The sequence below is a fragment of the Strongylocentrotus purpuratus genome, unplaced genomic scaffold, assembly GCF_000002235.5.
Source record: "Strongylocentrotus purpuratus isolate Spur 01 unplaced genomic scaffold, Spur_5.0 spur5_scaffold_18, whole genome shotgun sequence".
Classification (NCBI taxonomy): domain Eukaryota; kingdom Metazoa; phylum Echinodermata; class Echinoidea; order Camarodonta; family Strongylocentrotidae; genus Strongylocentrotus; species Strongylocentrotus purpuratus.
The window spans coordinates 13,486,438-13,507,605 of NW_022145603.1; the positions used below are offsets into that span (position 1 = coordinate 13,486,438).

Sequence of the window (21,168 nt, forward strand, 5' to 3'; positions counted from 1 at the left end):
TCTTTCACCCCGTTTCTTTTGTTTTCCTTTTTTCTTCTTTTGTTCCTTTTCTCCTTTTCTTTATTTTCTTTTTTTCCTTCTCATTTCTTTTCCTTTCTTTCCTCTCCTTCCTCTTTTTGTTCTCTTTCTTTCTTATCTTCTCTTTCCTTTCTTTTCCTTTTTTCCCCCTTTCCATCTCATTTTTGCTCCCCCCCCCCCTTTTCCCGACGGCAGCGCAATTTTACCGTCATTATTCTGACAGGTGGTGTCGCACCCCCACACCCCCTTTAGCGACGCCCTTGATTAGACCGCACACTAGAGTGTACACAAGACATCTTTCAAAATATGATCTTTGACCCTATAAAAGACGAAACACTGGAGGCAGCATCACCAAAATCTATAGGCTTTAGGAATATACAAAGATCCGCCTTCATTTAAAATTTGAGCATAATCCCTTGATAAATGTGGCCTATAGAGCACACACAAACCATTCAAAAAATATTGCAAAAATATTGCCTTTTACCCGTATCCGGATAACCTCCTCCAGTCAACTACCCCCTAGGACAACCAACCCAAAGGACAACTACCCCCAGGACAATGACCCCCTAGGATAGTTGTTCGAGGGGTATAGAGTTGTCCTAGAGGGTGGTTGCACTGGTTGCCCTAGGGGGTAGTTGTCCGAGGGGGTAAGAGCAATTTGTTTTGGTCCAATTTTTGTGGAAATATTCAGCAGCGACTCAGCCAGCCAGTGAATAAGCCAGGGGAGACAATAAAAGGCCTAATAATAATTCAAATATTAAAAATGATATATATAGGAATGACAATATCATTATCAAATCCGAAGATGCCGCAACATTAAATGTGTAAATCATATAAAAAATAGTTCGACAGATAATCTATATTTCACAATAATGAATCTGGTTATATATATATATATATATATATATATAGCGCTTAATACGAAATACCGTCTCTAAACGCCTTACATATATATATATAAAAATAAAAAAAACAGCTGCATCTACATGTATATGTTTCTTTTTTAAGAATAATCTAAACAAGCCTAACGACCTGGTGGTGTACCTGCCTCCTGTCCCCATCTCCTTCTTCCTGCCTTTCTCTCGCTCTCTATTTCTCTCTTGCTCTCTCCCCTTTCTCTCTCTCTCTCTCTCTGTTACTATATTTATCTAACTTTTATTTTTACTTTTACTTTTTCTTTTTTTTTTGTATTCCCTTTTAGTGTGTTTTACTGGTATTAGCTTTCGACCATAATTATTTAAGCGTATCCATGTAACTAAGTCAGGGGCTTGCCTCATACAAGCTCTGCTTTTTTAGCAAGCCCCTCCGTTTTGAATTACTTCATCAAGGTCATTTTTTTTCTATTGTTCAGTACTGTTTTTTCCCAATATTTCTTATCAACTAAATTTTGTTCTACATAATATTCTTTATTTATTTTATTTATTTATTCAAGTCTTCTTTATACAGGGTGGCCCTTTCAATAACGAGTATTGCTCTTCCAAGGGGCCCTGTCTATACAATTAAAAACATGTAAAACATTGCACATTAATATGGTATACATACAAATAAAACCGATATACAAAGTAACTAAAATTACAACAAGAAATACGAATACAATATATGAAATATTTAAAAAAAAAAAAAAAAAAAAAAAAAAAAAAAAAAGTTTAAGAATAAATATTGCAAATGAAAGAAGAAGAAGAAGGAAAAAAAAAAGTGTTTGTCAGAGGGCGTTTTGGATACTGAGAAGCTTGCATTGCCTCTTAAAGGACAATAGGGACACACTAACACGTACATTAGGAGAGAGGTTATTCCACATGAGTGACCCTTGGTAGTGAAGGGATCTTTTGAAATAATCTGTTCGGGGAGTTTTAATGAAGAGTGGAGATTGTGCAGAATGCCTGGTATAAATAGAAATCTTTCTCGGGATAACTATTGGCTTGAGATATAAAGGCGTGAGATTATTTTGAATTTTGTACATATTTAAACAAATTTGGTAATTAATTCTTTGACGTACTGATTGCCAGGAAAGTTCAGTCAACATAGTGATGTGAGGGGTAAAAAAATCAGCTTTAAGTATGAGTCTTGCAAAACGGTTTTGTAGTTTTTGAATTCTTGAAATATGACACATTGCACTTTGTCCCCAGATAATATTGCAATAATCGAGGCGGGGCAAAGAAATGACAATGAATTATTAAAGTCATTAACGAATGAACGAGGATGTCAACAAAATACTGAATTTACTTTGTTTATATTATATTTGACAGTATTATCTTATGTCTGTTTATATTTTGTTTGTTTTGAAACGGAAATAAAATCTGAATCTGAATCTGAATCTATGTTTTCAGCTGTGTTGTAAACTATTTCATTTTTATCACTGATAATAAACTCTTGTAATGGCTAACCGTCTATTCTTTAAAAAAAGTATTACAATTTATATATACCGAGGTATAACTGAACTCTAAGGAAGTATGATAATGTAAACAAAAATCTGGACATAGCCCGATAAGGGACTTGAACCCTTGACCCTCAGATTAAAAGTCTGATGCTCTACCGACTGAGCTAACCGGGCTCACATTTAAAAAGGCGGGGCAAAGAAATGACAATGAATTATTAAAGTCATTAACGAATGAACGAGGATGTCAACAAATGTTCAGAAAACGTGACGTTACTGATTTAGGCCAAGGTTAAAGATAAAGGTGAGTTCTGGTAATGCGATTACATTGTGAAACGAAAGGTGTGGAATAGATCAGAAAAGGTTGATCATGTAGCATGTAAGTATTGGTGTGCACTGCAAGGTTCTGGAGTCATCAAAATCATCATAAATTTGGCCGAGTCTTGGTAAAGTAACAAGCACTGTACACAGAAAGCTATATATGTGACAACACACATGGTGTCGGGGCTAGTACTTTTTTTTTTTAGCAGATGCTTCTGCATTCATTGATAAATCAAATATAAAACATTCAAATAACAATAATAGTATATAATATAATTGATTTACATCAAGAGTGACAACTTAATAAAACACAAAATAAAATATTAAAAAAATGCATAATTGAAAGCTATAAAGTATGGAGGTAAGTAAAAATAATCAAGATAAATGCATCATAAGCAAGGAAGCTTGAGTCGATAGCAGCCGGGAAGGGGGGGGGGGGTACATGGCGCTGTTTTAGGAGAATGTAGGGGAATAGAGAGTCACATATAAAGATTTTGTTCAGAAAGTATCTGAATAAAAAGTGGAAAGAAATTAATAAAAGAAAAAAGAAGAAAAATGTGCAAGTGTGTGCAAGTGGGTGTGTGCAGGTGAAGTACGTGTTCGATTCGTATTGTTAATGAACTGCCTTGAAATACCTTGATTTCCTTGTCTTTCTATGCTCATTACTCAGCCAGTATACGTTTTCTTCCAAAATTGTTTGGCACATGTCATTTATTTGTAATCTTGAACATTCAGTGTAAGTTTCGTTTGATTCTGTGAGAATTTTTAATTTAAAAAAAAAAACAGAACTGGAGTTTATCTTTAACTCGCCAAGTCCGAAATAGTGGTCGACGTTCAGAGCCAGAAGGGCATTAACTATACGTGTTAGTGCATATGAGTTAACGCTCTTCTGGTTCCAAATAGACAATCTTGTTAAAACCAAAATTTTGTGAAGCCTGAAGTGTCTAGTTTACAAATTGTTATCATCCCACTGGCAAATCGTGTTTCATGGGGTTCGAAAATTGTCATTTATGCAGCCCGTTTGGACCTTTTCAGTGGGGTGAAATTCCATACTTTTCATATCGTTTGAACTAGACATCATGAAGGATGAATAAAACAACTTTATTCTTTTGGGAATCTGGGAAGAAACCCGTTGGCGGTTGCATGCTACTAAAACTTTAACTGGGCTTTCGACCAAATCAGTGAAGCAATATTTTTCTCTGGCGTTATTTTCTTCGGGATTTATTGAGTCAGAAACGTGGGATGAGGTTAAGGATACAAATGGAGTTTAGGTTAGGGTTAGGGTAGGCTGGTCCAAAATTGACATCAGGAACTCGGCTAGAGTATAGCATTTTAGCAGTTTCATTTACAGAAGTATAACAAAAAAATCATTGGCCTTAAAAAGATGACCCCAATTTCGTTTTTATTCCGCAACAAATATCCAGTCAAGGACGGCATTTTGTCATTCGCAAAATATTTGTTTTCTCGTGTCAAGGCAAAGAATAAATGTGAACCTACTATCATTTTATGTCCATATACACAAATAAATCATAAGGAATCTGCATGTATTTGAATGCCCTTGCCCCAAGACAGAAGTATGGGATATAGATTATTTAATAAATTGAATAGCTGGTTCCTCTCTTCATACATAGATGATCTCAATTGCGGTTTATATTTCTTCATGATTTTCTTTTGTTTACAAAGAATCATTGAATCATGTATTTTGTGTGAAGCAAAAGAGTCGTATGCAGGAATGTGGAAGTTCTAACGATACAATGCGGAAAAACAAGATGAATCGGCATAACAATGTTACTGATAAAAGGATTTCATGACCCGAAACATTTTTTTTCCTTTTCCGAAACCTAAAAAGATGAACCCGGACATGGCAATGATGCAAAAGAAGGTTTAGATTTAAATCAACAAACTCAAAATATTCTTATTAACATCTTCCGCAAATGTAAATTAATTTAGTCAACTTATGATATCAATCAAGTATGAAGCGTGATAAATGTCCCAATTAAGGGTTTTTCTAAAGGATGCTACACGCGCGGTGCATTTGCTAAAGGGCAATGCAATAAAACAGGAATGCAGTGTTAAAAAATAATGCACAGTCAACCAAGGAGTACACATTACAATAAGAATCTATAAACCATAAATAATAATGACAAAAAAGGAAGAAAGGAAATAGAGCCACGTGCTGTGTTTAATAACGAGTTTGTTATTCCTGTTTGGGGGCACTTTGTGTAAGTTGAAACGCGTGCGATGCATTCTGATAACCCCTAAACTCCTCCCCCCTAACAATAACTGGCGAGGAAAAAAAGCTTCCAAGTTGAGGCGTGATGGCTCAGTGGTATAGCAATGGTCTCGTAACTGAGAGGTCCCGGGTTAGAAACCAAGTTCATGGGCTAGTCTTTGGAAAGGCATTAATCCGTTTTACCAAGTCCCTCGGAGAGGACTTAAAGCCGTCGGTCCCTTGCTTGCCAATATACTAATATTTCATATGCTTCCTTAGCATTAAAAGAAGAAAAAAGAAACAAAATCATTATCATCTTAAAATGGAGAGCTCTCGTTTGGCAATTCCCGACTACTTTTCATATGATTCCATGATTCACTGGGTGTGTATGCTGGGTCTAAAATCTATATTTTTTATAGGGCCACAGTTGAGGAATAATATACCTTATGATATAAAATCTAGTCCATCAATTAACATTTTTAAAAGAAGATATAAATCATCTCTAATCCAACAATATAAAAAAAGATTGATTCTGTACACAGTCAGTTTTTTTTCCTCCTTTGTTTAGGCATTAGTTTGTTAAATCACTTTTTTAAACAACAATATTATAATGAATTAATGTTTCGGTGGCAGCACCAATAAAGCCTTTGGCTTTCCTAGCTGTCTCCACATTCATATGACATTTTTGTTGTTGTTGTATTCTAATGTAAACGTTTCTCTTAAAACTTGTACGCTATGTATTTTGTATTTTATATGTTTTTTATGACGTTGTTATGATGAAAGAAATAAAGAAAGAAAGAAGCTCATATTACCAATCATGTGAAAGAATACGTTTTGACTAATACGTGATGATACAAATTTTGCCTGGAAACCGCCTACTAATTGATATATTTGGTAAATTATCATATCTATCCGGACTGTCTCTGGATAGATATCGCGTAGTCCCATATACATCTTTCTGTGTACAGTGCTTGTAACTTTACCAAGACTAGGCCAAATTTCTTATCATTTTGATGATTCCAGAACATTGCAGTACACACCAATACTTATATGCTAGATGATCTTTTTTTTTTTAATTTTTTTTTTTTATGGTCAGTTTTTATTCTTTTCTCTCTTGAAACAAATTATAATCATAGTACAAATTACAATCATCATTGTAATGTTGATCTACCTTTTCTAATCGATTCCACAACGTTTCTTTCACAATGCAATCGCATGACCAGAAGTGGTCTATACCTTTAACATCATATTGTTACGAATTATCGATAACGTTATCAAATTTCTCTGAAGACAGTTTAGGCAACATTATGATTAATATTCAGGGAGTTAAAACTACTGGTCGTAAATTATCTCGTTTTTAATCATGTTTTTACGGTCTCTTTGACAAATGTATGCGGAAATACAATGCAATCTTAAATACGGACACTAAATACGGATACTCTTGTTGCAATTCGATAGTTATTTTTTTCTTCGCTTTATTCTATCCAATTTGAAGAAATTTCAAACTATTTTCACCAAAGAAGATCCTTGTTTCGCTTTTAACTTGTCTTTAATCGAATTGAAAAAGGAAAGGGGATCTGTCAAGCTCCCGTCGGCATTTTAGAACTGCTTACAAAACGAGGTGATTTTTCATTAACATTAAAGGTGGAGTGAAGATAACACGATCGCAACAAATTTATTGTGAAAATAAAAGGTGCGCTTATCTGAGTAAAAAAGGGTTTGTGATTAAAAGGGGGAAGGGCACGTCTTATAAATGAAAGGGGCACTTGGTACAGTAAAAGGGAGCGCCCTTCAGATTTGAATAGGGCAATTATCAAAGGTGAAGGGGGCACTTATCAAAAGTGAAAAGGGCACTTCTCGGACCTAAAAAGGGGCACTTACTAGAGATTAAAAAAGGATACTTATGAAAACAGATTATGAGCACTTATTACATAGGAAAATGGAAAGTTGTCGAAGGAAAAGAGGCATATGTCAAAATAAAAAATAAAAAGGGGCACTTTTTCAAAGTAATAGGGGCACTTGTCAAAGTAAAAGGGGAAGTTTCTATGTAAAGAGAGGCAATTCTTACAAAGTTAAAGGGGCACTTTTCCCTTAAAAAAATGAATCGAATACATTGTTGTATGTCCCATATAAATCATGTTCGGATTAAGCAACACGTCATTTTCAAAATTGCACAGTAAACCAGTTTACTAACAACATGTTCAAATTAATGGATGTTTCTTTCCTGGCAACCTAGCGACGAGGTATCCCATTAACCTGTTATTAATGAATGAACTACAATAATTGGAATCCAGTCTGCATATATTACTTTTTGCTGTATGGGGAAGCATCGGACAAGGTTTCAGCTTGTCAAGAACAACATTTGTTTAACAAGATTTCTTAAAATTTGAATATGTTAGTAAACCGGTCTATTTAGTACATTATGCACAACACCATTGAAATTGCCTTAGGATGACTTTTTCGAAAATAGTTGATATCGTGTTAAATATTCATCTCACTACCTATCAAAACAAATATATATGTAACTTTTTAAGGCTGTTTATTAATTTTGTGTAATCCCCGTATCTCACATGACGAATTTCTAACGAACGTTTGCCCTTAATCATTATACTTGATATCGAAATATTAAAACAAAAAAATAATTAGCTATTAATAGGAAGAGGAAGAAGAAGACGAAGGGAAAGAAGAAGACTAGAATTAAAAGGAGGTGACGAAAAAGAAGGAAAAGAAGAAGAAGAAGAAGAAAAAGAAGAAGCAGAAGAAGAAGAAGAAGAAGAAGAAGAAGAAGAAGAAGAAGAAGACGAAGAAGTAGAAGAACAACAAAACTGACTACAACCTCAAGTCGTACTACCCTCCGTCTCCTCTTACTATCACCATTTCTACTTTGTCCTTCTTCCTCTTGATCTTATTACCATCCTCTTTTCTTTTCTTTCTTTACTCTACACCATTTTCATATCCTTCTGTACCTCTCTTTATCTCCTAAATATATATAAAATGAGTTAGGGAGATCAAATAAGAAATATGGATTTTAAAGTAAAATGCTATTTTATACAATTTACTCATTTATGTCCTTATTGTATTTGACATTAATTTTGTAAAAAATTGCCCTATTTGACCGTTTAGGCCACGATGCATTGTTACTCTTTTGTTCTCAATAAAACCATTATCAATCAATGAATCAATCAAGTCGAAAATGCAGAACGGTCCGTCTTCGCTATGACCTTTGACTTTGTAATGTCACTAGATGGCGGTATTTGACTTTATCTACAAGGGCTTTACCCGTCTGCACAAGAATTATGAGCGTGATTAAATGCACTGGTAAACAGATGTAAAGATAAATATCTAAAGTAATAGTTGTTATTTCGTTAAATAAAAAAAATGTATAAACAAGAACAAGAATGGAGTTGGGGAGGGGGAGAGGGCATGCCCTTAATTCTTTAATACAATACTTCATGTTTAAATGTCATTATCTTTTTCTTTAAAACTGTTTTTTTTTTTTAGAATTTCGTATGCCTCGAAATGTCCTTTACTTTATTGTGCTTTGCACGGTATATTTTACCTCAAAAACACATAAACCAAAACAAAACAAACCAAACAAATACACACAAATATATCAAGCCTAAACTGAACAGGCATTCATTCAGATATTTTCTATTTTATTTTAAATATTTATTTCCAACACAATTATGTGGAGGAGCCCTTTCAACCGATGTTAGTTTGAGTAAATGTACTTAGGCCTATGTATCATCTTTTCTTTATTAATCACATACAGAAAATGACGTAGTAGTTGTCTCATTGCAAAGATGACGAACAAAACACTTCAACAAAGAAATCCTATAGTTTACCCCCTACATACCCTTGATCTCGTCGCAGCAGTATACACCTTTTGCCCATAAATTTGGAATAAATGTCTTACCTTTTCTCATGATATCATTGTTACAATAATGGTTTATTCTTGAGAGATAAAGTTTATATCTTCTCAGAACTATATTGATAAATACAAATTAACTGAAGTATTGTATGATTGTCAGTTTGTCACAATCATTAGATGAAAAGAAGAAATATATAACCATTCCAGCTCTATTGGCAACGGCGTGTGTTTTAAATATCGAGTTGAGTAGAGATCGCTAGTTCACAGCGCATATGTATATTTTCGTTATTGTACTGCGAGTGAAATACGTCGAGCGCCATCTAGTGACCATATTAATTGATGCAAAAGCAAAATGCAAAAAAACAGATACCATTTAAAAGGAATATAAATACATGTATTATGTTGGCAAACAAATCGTATTATGATATGGAAAGATATATTGCTCAAACAAATGTTAAAGATAAAAAATTCAGGAAAAAAATAGTTAATCTTTACCAAATGCTTCTTTGTGTTTTTGTAATACAATAATTGGTATACAATAATATTTTGCTATAATTATGTTTATCAATTTAAGTTACCGTTGTACGGCCGAGATTGACCATGTTGTAATCAATGTAAGTGTGTTTTATACATTCGTTCATTGTTTATATATAATAAAAAAAGAACTACATGGAAGAGTACATATATTGGAAAAAAAAAATTTATTAATGAAATAAATTGCCGATACTCGCGTGATCAACGTTCCGCGTTCTATCAAAAAGAAATTTGTTGATTTTTATTTGGAGGCCTATACATTGTAGGGGCTGGGGGAACATTCCAAACCAGATAAGTACACCATAAACAATTTATATCTAAAAAAAAATATAGGCTCACCTTCGCCGGTAGCATGCTGACGGAATTATACCGGCGAGATATCATAATATTATGGAAGGATTCAAAAGTTAACCTCCTTTTCTTGGGCTACTAATCATACTAGATTATTCAGCAGCTTATCATAATATGTAGATATTGGATATGAATACGAATTCAAGTAAAGTGCACTACCCGACTAACTAAACTTAAGATATCTCACTCAGATCACACTCCAAATACAATGAAGTGAAACTGAAATCGAAATGTAATAGCAAACCTACTTTAGATAAGATGGAAGATAATTTGTTGTTGATTTTTTCAGAAGTAGATTAAGAATGTAGACGGGAGATTCTTTGAACTGCATTAATTTGAAATCATCGATTCTCCGAACTCAAATTAATCGCCAAATATCCCAAACTGAGCAATAACAACAAGAGTGATATGGTGGAGATATGGGAAGGAAATGTGTGTGTGAGAGAGAGAGAGAGAGAGGGGGGGGGGGGGGGGCGTTGTGCGCAATTAACGGTCTGCACGATTTTCAAATTTCCGGCACCTCCCCCCCCCCCCCCCTTATTGGAAAATCCTGGATCCGCCACTGCACATAGATAATGAAGAAAAATAGTAATATTTGGGAAAAATGCCCCCCCCCCGAATTTAAACGAAGTAAAATGTAGAAACAAACAAAAGTAGGCCTAGATGCTGCTTGTAAGTATCAGCTTAGTAGGTCTACTTAAAAAGAACAGAAAAAGAGTGAAAGAAAAGAATGTTAAGACGAAAAATAAGAAAATCTAAGACAACATTAATTAATTAATGAGAAGGCGATAAAGATAACAGAAATTTTGACAATGTATTTTGGAATACTTCATTTAGGCCTACTCATCATTTATTTACTCATGGTGGCGGCTCCTGCGTTTTTTGTAAATAATTTTTTTTGATTGAAAAATAGTTATGTTTGAATGCATCTTATTTAATGTAATGAAAACTTAATAATTATGTATAATGAAGAAATATTGTTAATTTATATATATATAATTATGGCTATTTTCAAAACGCAGAAATAAAAGCAAAAAAAAAAAAAAAAACTCTGCCAAGCAAAATTACGCTTAATGAACCAGCTAATTAATACGCCGTCTATAATGAACAAGCCCGGTTAGCTCAGTCGGTAGAGCATCAGACTTTTAATCTGAGGGTCAAGGGTTCAAGTCCCTTATCGGGCTACTACTTAATATTTTTGTCTAAAACCTTTTAGTGAGATACAATCTAGAAGGATATTCGAAAGAATGTCCGAACAAATTATGACATGATTAATTTACTCCAAACAAGAGAAAATTATATTCGTCAATCAACCAAACACACTATATGCTAGCTAGTATAAGAATAGGATTGACGTTGCCACAAGATGCCTTTTTATCTTTAAAAAGATGAAGCTACCACATGTACATTTCTTTACTCTTAATCCTTGTCTGAATACAGGTCCCCCCTCCCGCGCGAAAGCTTTGACGTTTCATTAAATTATTACTCTTAATCCTTGCCTGAATTCAGTTTCTCCCTTCCACGCGAAGCGCGGAAGCTTTGACGTTTCATTAAATTATTATAGAGAAAGAAGACGATTCGTTTTACCGACTCTTAATCACTGTCTGAATTTTCAAAAATGTTTCTTTGTCCGATAAAAAGTCACAGTTCGTAGGGAGAAAAAAAATTGCCGGCCGACCGACATAATACATCTCACCGACTTCAAACTTCTGCGTTGATATATAGTACACGAGGATCGAGCAAGAATACCGACACAGCGAACCCGACACAGCAACATAATTATGCATATCTTTCTTGCTCCCTCGACGTGGCGACTTTCTTTCTCTCTTTCTTTCTTCTTTCTTTCTTCTCTTTTCTTTTCTTTCTTTTCCTTTCCTTTCCTTTTTTTCTTTTCTATTCCTTTCCCTCCCCCTTTTTCATTTTTCTCGACAGCAGCGCAATTTTGCCGACAATATCGTGACAGGTGGGATGTGTGGCACCCCACATCCCCCTCTAGCGACGCCCCCGACAATGACCGAGTATGAGACTCATGAGTAACTAGTAGGAGTCTAACCATAAAATGAAACTAAAAAAATATTAAGCCGGGTTATTAGCCTGCTTCACTTAAATTTTAAATTAGGGTTGCCGAAATCTGTTACATATGTCAGCTGTTTTGAATAATGAAAGCAGTTACACCCTGTATGTCAATTGTCATCAACTTTTTTCAACACGTTTTTTTATATTATGTCTCAGGTAAAGGACAGGAAGAACTGCGCATGGGATCGGGGCGGGCTCAAAGCTCATGGGGTGGCAGCCCGGAGGGGGTGGGGGGGGGGGGGGGAATACTCAGATTTGGTTTGGACGGGGGTGTGCCGCTCAAGCGTCGAAACTCCTACCCATTATTGGGACGCATTTGGGGGCATTTTTCTCGAAAAAATATCAATTTTTCACAATTTTCGGGTGTTTGCAGGGCAAGCACATCGAAAATGTTGAAAAAAACAGACCCATTTTAATTGTATTTTTTGTTTAAAGTGGGACCCATGTTTAGGGACTTTTTGTGAAAAAGTGACCCATTAGAGCGGCACGCCCCCCGCATGTTCATGTAAAGGCGCTAAATAAATACCAATATGTATGTATGTCCTAATATGTGAGTACCCCCGGTGCAGATTTGACGCTTACCTGGAACGAGATGGCCTATAGGGCCCGAAAATACAATGATAGGCGCAACCAAACTGGTGATGAAACATTTAATTACGTTGAAAATAATAGTTTTAATATTCATCAGATGTAACATGACTTTCATTTCGTTCAATTTAAGGTTTCTTTTGGTGTACGTTGTCTATAGTATTTTCAACATATGCTCTTTTCAAATGCAAATTTCCATACAGGCGTACTAATCTTACTAATCACAATAACTACAATATTCCACTTTTATACAGCGCTTAAAGGCACACTGCCATACTTGTAGCTATACTTGCTCCCTCTATATAGAAAACTTCCCCAATCGGTGCCTGTTGGTCCCCCATGATCCTCTTTTTCTTATGTTAAATGAGAGCTGAGTTAATGAGATAGCCACCTGTCACAGTGACCTCGACGGCTCGCTGTGTGGTCTAATCCCTTTTTGCCCAGTAGTGGTGACGGTCTTTAATACATCTACGATGTCTCTTAGCGCTTTACAGATATAATATTATCTTATGCCAATATTGATTTATAGAGTTCTCTCTTACAACACAATTCATTTTTTTAAATTCAGGCTCAGGCTGCAGATTATACATCACTTTGTTTCTTCTGACTCATTCAAAATAAACAACACTTGTCGTTGTGGATTGAGAATTGTATATTACTTTATTTACATTTTATTGCATTATTTTCTTCCCCTAAGATTCTAAGTAGAATTTAACTCTAAGTTAGACTTAAACATTATGGAGAGCAAAATTAAAGTATTTTAGACTTTTCATGCATTCCACATAAGGAACATGAAATCTCCTTGATAATAGACAATACAAATGATTAGAATCAACATTTTATGCCTTTTGAAATAACTTTTACAAAATATTTTCAAAGATGCTAACGGCTTTTCATAATTGTTAAGTACACTTTGGAGATAAGTTCCACTTAGGATCTTTGTGAAACACCCCCCTGTTTAAATCATAACTAGCCATTGATCGGCTGCTTTGATGGAGACATAACATGTGTAGAAAATCAATGGGAGATTTGGTCTTTTAGAAAGATCTCACCCTCTACTCGTATATCACGCATATGAACATTAACCTCAATAGGATATTTTCAGTTTTATACAAAGATAAAGCTATATTCAAGTTCAAGTTCAAGTTCGTTTATTCATTTCATTTTCATTAAAAACACAGCAAATGCAAATAAACATACAAGTATACATACATACAAAGAATGTTCAGTTAATACAATAGCTTCAAATGAAATAGGAGAACAAAGGAAAAGCCCATGGTGGCCTTGTATAAAAAAATTCCCTGAATATTATAATTTATATTATTTATATTACTGAGCATATATTAGTTAAAGATATCACAAAATACAGCGATAAACACAATATAAAGACAAAAAAACTACAAAAACATTTTTGAAATAATATAAAATTGGAGGGGGGGGGGGGAGAAGGTTTGGAAGGTAAATTTAACGATACTAAGAATAAATGGTCAGTTTCATATGTTTTTTAACCATTGAACTGTTTTTATATAAGCGTATGACTTGAGGTAGAGTGTTTTATATGTTTCTTACAGATTTTATTAGAGAATGAACTTTTTACTTTCCATAATTGAAATGTGTTGCAAAGCCAAGTATTGTGAGAATGAATTTGGTTATTAATCAAAAATATGGATCGGATGATATTCTTTTTGGAAGTATATTTTGAAGAAAAAAATGAAAACCTGTATCGTATATGTGCATAGGCTAGATCTTCTCTAATAGAAAAATAACAATAACACGTACATCACATAATAACTGAGTATATCATAGGTAATATAAATGGTTTGATTACATTTCTAACAAGTTAAATTAATATCTCATATTTGAAAACATGTGTTCCAATTCTGATAAACATATGATGCACTCATTTATCATTTCATCTAAAGGTTTAGCATAGAATATTATACAAATAATGAATGGTTATGAGTTCAATAGTGTGAATATTTTCATGAGTTGAAAGATTAACATTCTATTCAACGAGGCGTCAGCCGAGTTGAATAGAATTAAAGGGATCCGGTAACTTTGTCTCAGATTCTGAAACAAAATTCTGGATTTAGCTCATGATGCAATGATAATTATAAACCTTTAGGTCAGTCAGGAACCCCATGACTTTTACAAGCCGATCGCCTGTCTGATTATCAAGATATTTATGATTGGAATTATAAATTTTGAAAACCGTTCGCCTGACGGTTTTCATAACACTACAGTCTATTGGGGAAAACGAGTATGGTAAAACCGGTCACTCAATGATTTTTACTTTTTTGAGGCACTTTTTGATCATTTTGAAGCACAATTTTTTTAGGGCTTCAATATTACACCATATCACAGACACTGATAACACGTAGGGCCGTGTATATCAGCTTTAACATTGTTAAACGATCCCTTTAACGTTAATCTTTCAACCAATGAAAATATTATCATTATTTGTTTTATACAACATCGAAGAAGATCTAATAGAACGTTAATCAACAAATTATGCTTTACTCCTTATATTAAAGATAAATTAAAGTTGGAGTCAAGCCTTCTCGATTGCATTCAGATTGCCTTCGCGTCAGATACACGCAGGGATACGCGCACGGCAGAGAGGTACGCAGTCTGCATATAACCAAAAATGCACGATCGTGCAATATAAAATCTATTGAATTATTTGAATATCATGTGACCAACAATCCTCCAATCAAATGACAAGGATCCACATAGGTGTTGTATAAATCCTGCTATGTTTAATCCTTACGTTCAATAACCAAGCAATTCCAAATTACTTGTGCCTCTGCAAAACATAATGAGTCAAGAAAAACCTACATGTGTATTGAATTATAACAGTTTTATGTTCTCTCAAAACCCAAGAGGTCAATCAAGTACATGTAATGATTGTTTGAATTATCTGAAAATAGAATTAATTAACTGTGCAACAGAATGACTGGAAGCATAGTGAAAGCATTAATCCCTTCCTCTAGGTTCCCTTTAAACTAAAAAATGAACTCCATAGCTGGAGTAAAAACCTGCAAAAGAAAATCCTCTAATTACACAAAGCCAATGAGAAAAGGTCTCAGTATTCATAGAACACGTCACAAGAAGAAACCATTGGCAGATTTTGCAGTCTTAAACTTAAATTGGAATTTTGACATCGTCTTCTGATCAAATACTGAATCTATTACATTTGTAGAGTAAAGTCTGAGCTACAGCATAATGAAATAAGAGGGACATTGAAGTAGGGATAGACAAGATATATTCAAAACAACAACAGCAAATATTACCTAATCGAATCAAATTCAATTGTTTTCCTTTAAGTGGCACTATGTCGACGACAAACATTTTAACAGGAAACGTCACTGAGTGGCGTATTGATGGGGGGGGGGGGGCACTTGCCCCCCCCCCCATTCAACCATGACTTATTTTCAATTCCATACATTCAATCGATTTATAAATGTTTGTGATATCACATGATTTCTCCATTTCTGTTGCAAATTGACACATTCCCAAATAGCCAGGAAGAGCATATGTTTTTTATAATCACTAAAGGGCCTTAGTGGCCACTAACAGTAACACAAGTAGTAAATTCCTTTCCAGAAGCTTTCTGAGGATGACCCATCTCCAAAAGTAACTGCTAAAGCGAAGGGGACTTATTCGCGCTGTGTGTTTGCACATTTTCGTGCTTTGTCTGCGGGTTCTCAGCTGGAAGTGCACGCAGAGAAATAAAAGGTGTTCTTGGGGAGTAAAACGAAATTGGAAAAATAGGGCGCCACCTATTACACCTTCTAGGGAGTAAAACACGGAAAAATGCAAGGGTGTACAGAAAAGTCATTTGAGAGGTGTAATTTTACACCCTATTTTAGTCAGATGAGCTCTGATTGGTCAATATATGACCTCGTTTTGCAAAATGCTGCCTGCGCGCCATGCCAGCGCGATGTGCATTTCCAGCGTGTATTCCACAAGTGCCGCAAATCTCAGCTTCGGCTTAGTAACAAAAGACTCCTGCTTTTCAAGTTTCAAAGTTTTCAACAGGATTTTCATCCAGCTCTCAACTGGGCGTTCCTGTTCCCCTGTATTGCTTCAACCCTAACCCTAACCCTATGGTGCCAAAATTAAGTCAACCATCATTAATTCACAATTAGAAAATTTGATTGCAGTGCACGACCGTTACACGCACTGTAGTCCCACATATTCAGTTTTCTGTAAATTACTGCCCTTAGGGTGTAGATTTATTCCTCACAGGGTGTAGAATCAATCATATAGGGTATAAAATTCAACCACACGGGTGTAAATTTGAACCATTTTTCATGAAAATTTAACCAAAAGGTGTTAATTAAGCACCATTGGGTGCAAATTTCACTCCTCAAAGGAAGTAAAATCATAACCTTGGGTTGAAAATTTACACCTTCTTGTGGGGGGTAAATTTACTCCCTACATTGGGGAGTAAATTTACTCCCTGAGGGGTGTCACTTATGTGACAAGCATTTACTCCCTATAGGGAGTAAATTCAAACCTCTTTTTCTCTGTGTGTGGTACCTGGCCAGGTAGATGCATTCAGCAAATATCTTCAGCGATCAGACATGGATGTTGTTCTAGCCAAGGAGACCGCAGATTCAGTCGCTACAACTTTTGAGAAATTGTGTACAGAACTGGAATTCAATCTGCTGTGACAGAAGTCAGAAAAAAAACTTCAAGACCTGAGAGATGCTGTGAAAGACACAAACTACACAGTTGGCGACCCAGTACAACCAAGGTTGAAGAATTAGAAACCACCTCGTCGCGAATAGATGGTGGTGCTGAACCAGCCAAGCACAGCTCTCCGGCTGGTTGAGTTCTACAAGGTAGCGGTGTACTAAAAGATTATTATTATTATTATTATGCAGTCCTAGACAGCATTGCCAGTGAGATTGGTAGGAGATTCCAGTTAGATGACCAGCACACCTTGTGCTGCCTTGCAAAGGCATTTACAAATCTACACAAAGAGGATGACCAGGCATAGAGAGCTGTGTGCTCGAAATATGGTTACTTAAAGCCGAAAGACGAATCCTCGCCACAGCTTCATCAAATGAACTCCCAAAAGGAACCACAGGCGGATTTCGGAATGACCCATGCGGTGATCTGCACTTCTTCGGAGAGAGCCGGTGCTGGGGTGGGGAAACTTGCTATAAGGGCGTAAGGCTACGGCCTGTGGAAGTCGCGGAGCCTGGGTGCGGGCCGAACAAGAAAAAGATTCTACTCTGACGGCGTTGGGTAAATGGCTAGAGGATCTGCAGGAATCCGATGAGGCCACCATAATGCTGTGGGGTCCAGAGAAGTTCCTCTGGATTAACAGGGCTCAGTTCATGCAGGTCGAAGGGGTCATTTGCAAGAGAGGAGAGGACCAGGGTTTATTGCTGCTAGTGCCCAGGTCATTGAGGGAGGAGGTCATGTATGCGAGTCATGATCTTCCGACCGCAGGTCATCCCAGTAGGGATCGGACCAAGTCATATATTCGGGCCAAGTACTTTTGGTACAAAATGGGCCAGGATGTGGTGGAGTATGTCCAAACTTGTCAGACTTGCAATCAGAAGAAGAAGGCAAAGGTGAGGTAAGAGTCCCATGCGAAATTATCACGCGGGGGCACCAATGGAACGGGTTCACCTGGATTTCCTTGGGCCATTGCCTAAGTCGTCAAGGGGAAACGAGCATATCCTCATGATGGTGGATCAGTTCACCAAATGGGTAGAGTGTATCCCACTACCGTCTCAGACGGTGGGGGAATTCCTCTGCCGTTTCGGCTATCCGTTCGCGATTTTTACGGAACAGGGGCGAAGTTTCGAAAGCAAACTCTTTAAGGGGGTTTGCAAGGTTCTCCTGATCCACAAGGCCAAGACGCCGCCGTACCGACCTTCGGGAAATGGCCAGGTAGAAAGGTATAACTGTTCCTTGATGGATGCAGTCCAGTGCTATAAATAGGACGCGTACCTGCCCCAGATCTCCGGGGCACTTCGGGCTAAGGTTAACCGAAATACCGGATATACCGCCAACCGGCTGATGCTCTGGCGGGAGGTAAACCAGCCTGCTCATTTGATGTATCCTCTACCCGGGGACAACGTGACCCTAGATCGGGAGGAGTACTTGGGAAAGCTGTTAGATAACTATTAGAGATACAAACAGTGGACAACTAAAGCATATTTCTTTGATTGAAGATACAGAGTCGTGTACTGTGACAGGATGCAATGAAGAGAAAATCCTACAAAATGTTAATCTTGCAGTGTTAGTAAAAGATGCTCATGGCATTTCAGATGAGTCTTGGAATTCGCTTGCTTCCATTTGCAATCTCCCAAATCTCACAAAAGTCAAAACCCACATGAAAAATACTGAGATGGATATCCCTACAGTATGTTCAAGACTAAGTCGTCTAACCCAGGAGTTCAAAGAGACATGAAGGTACTTTTGAAGAAAGAAATAGAACATCTTGTAAGCAAGGGTATACTTGGAAAAGGAAAGGAAAATGTAGATGTAAAGATAACTGGGGATGGCACAGTGGTAGCTAGGCCATTGGCATCATGTGAATGTCACATGTACAGTTCTTATATCACAATATTTCATGTTTGAGTGAGCAAAAGCCAATTTTGTGACGGTGCAAAATCCAGACCCGACAAGAATTGATATTGGTTCAAGGGCTGAAATCAGGGGCGTCAATCCTGGGGGGGGGGGGGGGGGACCCTCCACAAATTTGTAGGTGGTGAAATGTCTCTTGGCAGGAAAATGTGTTTTGGGCCTTGTTGTGTCATTACCAGTTCTGATGTGTATGGAGAAATTCAATAGAATCCTTCAAAGTCCCTCAGCCACTATATCAGGAATGCTTGCTTCTGCAGAGCTAGTTAAGAATGAGCTGCAAGAGTTCCATTCTGAAGAGAGTTTTAATTTAAAGCTCTATATGAAGAAGCAATGAAGAAAACCAAGCAGTGGAAGCTGGAATAATTTTGAACTATATGTATTTTCCAAACCTTAAATTTCTATAGAAAACTTAAAATGGATCCTTCCATTTATTGTTATTCATTGTTTTAAAGATGGACCAGGAGTTCAGGATCTTGTATGGCCAAGAGACATCCGATGGGATGTATCTGACATGGCCACTGCTTTCACCAAAGGTTATCAGATACGCGAATGCACAGTGCCCCAGATGGAGGACAGAGACTGGCTGCTCTCAACTGTCAACTGGTAAACATCATTGATTGATTGATTTGCTATCCCATTTTCAGTGTACTCTAGAATCCTATTAAGGCGATTGGAAATTGTTGTAATGAAAATGTGTTGAAAGCAGTTTTCATATTATATGTATATAATGCAAGACGTAAAATAAGAGATTATTTAAATACAAAATTTGGTGCCTGCTTAATTGACAAGGCTTGGGAAACGATAAGCCAAACAACACAGGTCAATATAGTTCAGATGCAAATTATAGGCCACTCTCCATATAAGCTACACTCTCCTCTCATTCAACATCATGGAAGTGTATGACTAGAAGAAGAAAAAAAAAGCATCACTAGATCCCTAACCTTACCGTAGGTCATCATTTCTGTAAAAACAAACTACAGGAATTACGATGATAGAGGTGGAGGAGATAGAAGAGGAGAGAGTAGAAGAGGAAGAGGGGGTCGAAGTGGAGAACAGGAAGTGCCATATCAAGAGAGAGATTTTTTTTTTAAAATAATTTTGTTTAAATAAGAATATTTCTATTTTACTGTCGCTTCAATTTTGGGTATTCTGAGTGGGCTAGGAACAGTGTGTGGTATATGTGTGAAAGTGTGGTCGGGTGGTGTGTGTGTGTTGCATGGTGGGGGGTGGTAGTGTGTTTGGATGGGTATTTGTTTTATGTTACAACTAATTTCATTTTTTACCATCAATCGTACAATTTATGTAATGAATATGTTTTGAACTCGTGTCAAGATGAAAAAGAACTGTATTTTTATTTCTAAGATTGATTTGTATTGTTTGGAATCAATACAAACAAACTATTGAAAACAAACAAACAAAAGAGGAAAAAAAAGAAGACGAGGGTACTGAACCGACCTTTCATGACAAGCTGTTGGCTGCAGAAATAGGAAAGGTGAATGCTCTTAATGAGATATCTGCTACTCTAAAACTAATCCTTGCTAAATGTTTTAACGGCTTCGTACAATAGATACAATAATTACATTTCTCAACTCAACTGCCATTTTGGCGTTGTTTCTTATATAATCCATATGTAATCACTTCCAGTAGTGGCTGAAGTGGAGCAGTCAGCAGAAGGAGCGTGCAACTCCAAAACAATGTGGATACCTCTCTCAAGTTCATCTCTAATCAGACACATGGCTCTTCAAGAATCAAGATAAGACCGTGGAGGTAGAGGAGTTTGTGACCCTCGTGACTGTGGACTACTTGCAATATACATGTACTAAATCGATGGATTGCAACACTACTGCACAAAACTCACAAACACTCGTTGAAGCAATTGATTTAAGTAACTGGTATATCAGCCTTAAGGGTAGGGTTAATGATATTAGTGAATGTTTCTCTGTATTGTCGGATTGAGGTTTGAATGGCATGGATGTTGAATAATGTGAAGTTTAGTGATGTGAAGTTTAATGATTGTATTTATTGTCTGTGTAAAAGTAAGGTATGTGTTTTTAAAGGTTTAAAGCAAATAACAAATTATTGTTAATTGTATGTATTATAGTGTAAAAGGCTGGTGTAGAATCACTATAATTTTCATCTTGTAACTACTAACAGGAAAAGATGTTTCTCATTGAATATAGTATCTAATATGGAAAAATATTAAGTTAGGTC

At 36.3% G+C, this 21,168-nt stretch overlaps 2 non-coding genes across 2 annotated transcripts; one reads left to right on the forward strand and one right to left on the reverse strand.

Moving 5' to 3' along the window:
- Positions 1-2,496: 2,496 nt before the first annotated feature.
- TRNAK-UUU lies at positions 2,497-2,569 on the reverse strand. Its single transcript has one exon. It is a non-coding gene; the product is annotated as a tRNA-Lys (tRNA).
- An 8,223-nt stretch (positions 2,570-10,792) lies between these two features.
- On the forward strand, positions 10,793-10,865 carry TRNAK-UUU. The gene has a single exon. It is a non-coding gene; the product is annotated as a tRNA-Lys (tRNA).
- Positions 10,866-21,168: the final 10,303 nt, after the last annotated feature.